This window comes from Typopeltis vanoorti, chromosome 1 (assembly GCF_054136105.1).
Source record: "Typopeltis vanoorti isolate ZY-2024b chromosome 1, IOZ_Tvanoo_1.0, whole genome shotgun sequence".
Taxonomy (NCBI): Eukaryota; Metazoa; Arthropoda; class Arachnida; order Uropygi; family Thelyphonidae; genus Typopeltis; species Typopeltis vanoorti.
The window spans coordinates 112,091,844-112,098,762 of NC_143549.1; the positions used below are offsets into that span (position 1 = coordinate 112,091,844).

Below are 6,919 nucleotides of genomic sequence, written 5' to 3' on the forward strand. Positions count from 1 at the left end.
TTATTATTTAAAATCATGAGGAAACGTGAGAAAGATCGTATCGAAGCTATTCTTGAACTTATTTACAGACGAAGCACTCGCAACTGAGTCGGGCAACGCATTCCATTCATTCCTTCCCCCCGCCCTCTCTCTCCAAGCGAAAAATATATTCCTGACACTCTTGTTAAGCACATTCTACTTAATTTCCGGGGATGACCTGTGGTTTTTCATTTCACTATTATCATTCTTCAAAAATGAGAAAAATGGACTACAGGTTTAATTATATTTATCATATCAAAGAAAGGAAGCACGTTGCCGAAATAGCTCAGTTGGGAGAGCGTTAGACTGAAGATCTAAAGGTCCCTGGTTCGATCCCGGGTTTCGGCAGAGAGGTTTTTTTTTTATTCACTCGATTTTCAGTTTCATTTATATTTCATTTCAAATTTCAAGAAATAGTACTGTCTTTTATGTTTCGTATTACTTTTATTCATTTATTTCCGATCAGAAATAATTACATTTAAATACTCTTATCAGTTAAGTGCTATTATAGTCTCATGGTAATTGGAATTACATTAGATATAATATATGCATGTAAATATAAAAACAAATAAATAAATCTATTCTATAATATAAAATGATAAGCCTTTTTTGTAACGTTTTTTGTCACGTTAGTTGAAAAGTTTTGAAACCCAGGGGCTACCCTGAGTGTCGAATCATCAGAATTTAAGGAGAACTGGCCTACCAGTCCGGAACTCGGGGGAGGGGGGGGGGATTAGGCCCGGAACCCCCCTTTCGAGTGTTCAAAATTAGAGTCATCAGAATTCAAGGAGAAATGGCCTACCAGTCTGCAACTCGGGGGGGTTGGGCACCAGTGGGGCGGAACCCCCCCCTTTCGAGTCATCAGAGTTCAAGGAGAACCGGCCTAATAGTCCGGAACTCGGGGGGTTGGGCGCCGTAGGCGTCAGGGGGAGCCCCCCCAGTATATATATATATATATATAAACAGGAACCAGCATTATCTGCATGAGTTAATGTCAAGTTTAAGTGCGATGGCAATCAGCTATTTTTTTGTTTTAATGCATTCCCCCCCCCCCCACAAAAATGTATTTCACGATGAGTCTCTTGACTCCATGGAGGCCTGAATAATAATAATAATAATAATATTTCTGAAATACTAATACCGCCAATGAAATGCAGATTTCATTGGTAACACACTTAAAATATTGGAAATATTGTGTGTGCGCGCCAGAGAGAGAGAGATTAACCGCAGCACCAACTATGTCACATGAACAAACAACAATAACATTCATGCCATATAGACGACGTCTATGAGTGTCATTAGGCGGTACATGACTTTTGTCACCCCATATCCTAACCCCTTTTACTAGAGGCCTGAAGTGAGATAAAGGCGTTTCGTGTTTGGTTTCTAGAGTATGATTCTAGGATACTTTTCAACACTTAGGTCTTCTACTGTACAAAGTAGGTTAGTTTACTAATTTTTCATGGACGGAATTGATTTGACGAATAAAGGTGTGAATGCAATTTCCATAGTCTTGCTGCAGCAAAATAGTAGGTTCTGCTTGTATATTGTATATCTGTACGTTCTTCATTATCTTCCTAGGAAATTTACGGATTTTAAATACATCACTTTCATGTCATCAACAACAAAATAGGCACTACGCAATGACATTTTTATAACAGTTGGTCAGTTTTATTTTTTTCCATGACGACATAACTGTGTATTAGTGCGATGTAGGTCTCCTTTAAATACAATCACGGCCTAGTAAATTTTTCCTAAACATACTTTTATTATTATACGGATATCACCATGGAGTCAGAAGACTCATCGCTGGAGACCCAAACTATCCACACAATATCTATCATACCCCCCCCCCCCCCCTCCCCGTCTTCTTGAACTCATTTGCAGACGAAGCACTCACAACTGAGTCGGGCAACGAATTCCATTCATTCATCACCTCCCCCCCTTTTCTCCAAGCGAAAAATATAGTCCTTAATTTCCAGAGATTACCTCTTGTTCTTCATTTTACTGTTACAGGATAGTTAATTCAGGACTGGCACTAATTATATTGAATTTTCCAGCCCCAGGATAAAAAATACAAGGTTCACGGAAAACGCATCGCGAGAAAATTTAAATAGTATTGTAATAATACGCATATATGAAAAACTAATGCAAAACAAGATTTATTTTATATATTTTAGAAAATATAGGCGGTACATGAATAAAGTAAAATTAATATTTTGTAATATTTTCAGTAATAATTCAGTAATATTAATAATATTAATATATTATATAATATATATTAATATTAGTATATTAATTAATTACTATTAATATTTTGTATGTTACTGTTCAGTGAATTCTCCGATTTCTGTTTATTTTTTAAAATATTAATCTTTTTTCTTCTTACTTAGGTACTACAGACTGTAGATCGGTTATCAATATTTTATAAGTGTGGTTAGGGAGTAAGAGCACCAAATTTAAGAACGTTTACCATTCGCTATTTTTCAACGCATTGACGACACATTCAAATGTTTTGCATATGTGTTTCCCTCCCACCAGGACAATGGCGTATTTAGGTATAAGTCCTGGCCTAGAGCAGCAAATTTTGAGGGGTGGCGGAAATTTCCAGGCTCTCATTTTTTAGTTATAACATGTTCTTTATATGCCGCATCTACTCACAAGTAGAGAAATATTTTTCTTTTCCTCATTGTAAATTTAGTCTGCAAGCACATGGGCATGTAATCAGATTCTGCATAACTATACAGACCGAGACACATGCAAGGAAAGCTACTGTATTGTTGTCGGTAACTTGACACAAAGGCACTAGGGATTAGTGAATTTGATCCCTTTCTTGCTGAGCACATTGCCAAAATCGGGGGAGGGGGGAGGGGAGTTTTGTTTCCTATCTTTCCTTTGTCACGCATGAGGAATTTATTAAAATAACGGGAGAGAAAGTAATCAGATTTATTGTGGAAGAACTTAAAATAGCGTAGTGCTATTCCATAAGTGTTGACTCAACACTAGACTTGTCTCATGTTGATCAGCTGTCCTTCATTGTGCGATATGTGAAAGAACATGGAACTTCTGTGGAGCGTTTCTTGCATTTCATTCCTAACGCAAGTCACAAATCTGAAGAGTTACAAGAGGCGGTATTGACTTCACTAAACGAGCTTGGAATTGATGTAGCAAATTGCAGAAAGCAGGCATATGATAATGCTAGTAACAAGTACACAGGACTGCAAGCAAGAATTCGTGAAATAAATCCATTGGCAGAATTCATACCGTGCGCTGGATATTCTCTGTCTCAAATTGGTACTTGCGCTGCCGAATCCTGTACATACTCTTCTGCATTTTTTGATGTCCTTCAGAAACTGTACGTATTTTTCACGTCTTCAACACATCGGCGGAGTGTTCTAAGAAAGCACCTGGAAACTTTTGCAAACGTAATCAAACGTCCTTCGCCTACTCGTTGGTCAGCTGGTGACGATGCCTGTCGTAGTCCTCGTGAGGGATGGACGGAAATAATTTCCACTTTGTCCGAAATTGAAAATGACACCAACCAGAAGAAAGTTACGTGATGTGAAGCAAGTGGGATTCTAGCAACTTCAGTCACTGGAGGTTGGGATCATGACCTGCCTATGGGCAAGTCATGAGGGGCGGCAATTTATGGGGCATAGGAGCGGCAAATACCTAAATACGCCACTGCACCAAGAGGTAATTTATTCCCACATTCTCCATTACATACAATGAATATGTGTGCGTGATAGTGTGCTGGAACGATTAACAATCAAAGTCGAAATACAATTTTAATTCTATTGTGAAAAATTTGGAAATGAAATTTCACTTTTGATGTATGCACCTATATTTTGAATGATAAACTATAGCGAAAGTATCTCTACTTCAAAATTGCTGTATAATATCTAAACTAGCAGAAAATACAGTACACTTGACCCTTGAACAACGCAGGAGTTAGGGGGGGTGCCGACTCCCCGCGTTCTTCGAAAACCGTGTATGAGTTTTGACTCCTCAAAAACTTAATTACTAATAGCCTACTGTTGACCGGAAGCCTTACCGATAACATAAACAGTCGATTAACAGATATTTTGTATGTTATATATATATATATATTATATATACTGTATTCTTACAATAATCTAAGCTAGAGAAAATAATACGTTATTAAAGAAAATCATAAAGAAGTGAAAATACATTTACAGTACTGTACTGTATTTATCAATACGAAAATAAAAGTGAGTGAGCGCTTTGTAGCGCGTGTCGGGATATATGTAAGTAATTTCCAGTTTGTTCTGGAACAGATGAACAGATAGAACAAATAAACAGTTCACTTCCGAATTTGGTAGAAAGCGATGATGTCTGATGTGCAGGATTTTGATAGTTGATATGAAATGTGATTCAAAATTTTAACTAGTAAATTTACTAGTAGTAAATAGTTTTACTACTATAATCAATGGTTTATTTTTCAAACAGGTCCAAAGAATCAGCTAAGTAGGTAAGTCAACAAATTTCAAAACAAGGGCGATACGCTAGGCTTACTGCCATTTGTATCGCCATTGTTTCATTTACTTCATTAGAAACTGTCTACTTATTATTGTGGAAAGGGAAAGTCATGTCCTGCTCTACAGAACAAGGCTTGGGTCTAACCATGGATGCACCGTACGAAGAACTTAATTTTAAACAACTTCTGGCAATATTTAAATACGTAGGCAATCTGCTTCACACAAAATGTCCCGGAAAAGTTGTAGTTCATGAAATAAAAGAAGTTGATACAGATGACTCTCAACTCTTAGAACTTCTTCAAGACAGAGCTAGCGAAATAGCAGCAACTGCTGAGGATAATCCCCTTACTGACCACACCGATTATCAGGAGGTTTGCGCTCGCAAAAAACGCAAAAGTGCAGCCTCTGAACCACCCAATGCGGATGAAATGGAACAAGATGGCCCTGCCCCGGACTCTCCTACCCCCTCAAAGGAAAAGATACCCCCGATTATTCTGCATGAAAAGAATAAATGGATGTCGCTAAGGGCTACGATGTACAACTTACAGATCTCATACAGCCAAGCGAAGAATGTCACAGACGGTATTAATATCCAACCCAGGACAGTGATGGATTATCGATGGTTAACTTCTGAATTGAATACCAGAGGTATTCAGTACCACACTTTTTCACTAGGATCAGCAAAAAACCTCAAGGTAGTGATTAGATGTGTATCTGAAGATGTTTCTACCGAAGAAATCACTGCAGATCTACATCAGCAAGATTTACCACCCGTAAAGGTCAGCAGAATGACCAGGAGAGACAGGATTCCAATGCCACTGGTATTAGTAGAGATCAGTCAAACCTACAAGCACATATATGATCTGATGTCCATCTGTGGACTGAAAATCACTATAGAACCATTAAGGAAAAGGGCTTCAACAGGGCAATGCCACAGATGTCAGAAGTTTGGTCACGCCCAGAAAATGTGCAAGGCTGAATTTAAATGCTTAAAATGTGGGGTCAGCCACCCAACAAATACATGATCTAAGCAAAAATCCACCCCGACTAAATGTGCCAACTGTGGTGGTCCTCACATTGCCAACTACAGAGGAGGCACGCACAATCCAAGAAATAGAAAACCAGAAGGAACATACTCTTCCTCTCTTAGCACACCTACGTCAGAGACTACTTCACAGCCTCCTAAAGATCAACATAAAGGGTCAGAAGCCCATCTACTGAAGTCAGAGGCCCCTAAAAGAACAACTCAGAAACAACAATCTAGGACATATGCAGATGTAACTCGCCCTAAACAGACATCCCAGGAACAGCCAACATCACATCCAAATCTAACAGCTATCATTACCTCTTCCTTGGCAAATATGTTGTTGGATTTTAGCAGATCCAACCCCTCACCATGCTCTACAAATAGATTTCTAAAGGATACACAAGTCATTATCTCAGCACTCACTCATAAACAGAAATAAAATAAAACCAGATTCTTTACATATCATAGCATGGAATGCGAACGGATTAAGAGGTAGAATCTTGGAGCATTGGGAGTTCACCCAAAGGTGTCAGCCAGATATACTCTTGATAAATGAAACCCATCTCCGACCATCAGATAATCCCAAAATAAATGGATACCAGATGTGCAGAACTGACAGATTATCCTGCAGAGGAGGCGGCACTGCTATTTACATTAAAAATTACATCAATCATCACTCTATAAATATTCCATCCACCATTAATCTTGAGATTACAGGCATAGAAATTCCCACGTGCATGGTGGGAAAACTAAAGATTTTCGCAGCATATAATCCTCTGCAAAAAACGTTACTGTTTTCAGATCTGAACGCTGTACTGATCATGTTTCTGTCATCATGGCTGGCAACTTAAACGCCAATCATCCTATCTGGAATAGCCGTTCCACAAATAAAAATGGTCACATCCTCGCTAACTACTCTGGATCCAACAATGTGGTTGTGGCAGGCCCCACAGCACCTACCCATCACAACACATACGGTCGGGCTGATGTACTAGACATAACTATCCTACAGAATGTAAGACTCCAGTACAGTGTAGTGACTCTAAATGATCTTTCATCTGACCACAATCCCATTCTATTAAAGCTGGGAAACCAGGATAACCTGTCTCCCCCCACTCATATATACCTTGGGATAAGCTATCCAAAGTATTCCCAAAATATATTGGTCCTACACCATTGATTAAATCCACAGAGGAAATTGAAACAGTTATGAAGGAGCTAACAAATCAACACTGCCATTGCAGCAGTAACTATTTCCAGAACTACCCCCAGATCTAACCACTTTCCAGAAGACATTATGAACTTGATCAGAGAAAAGAACAGAGCAAGAAAAAGATATCACAACACACGAGCACCTCAAGATAAAAGAATCTTG

General features: G+C 38.6%; 1 non-coding gene across 1 annotated transcript; it reads left to right on the forward strand.

Annotated features, from left to right (window-relative positions):
- Positions 1-293: 293 nt before the first annotated feature.
- On the forward strand, positions 294-366 carry TRNAF-GAA (transfer RNA phenylalanine (anticodon GAA)). Its single transcript has one exon. It is a non-coding gene; the product is annotated as a tRNA-Phe (tRNA).
- Positions 367-6,919: the final 6,553 nt, after the last annotated feature.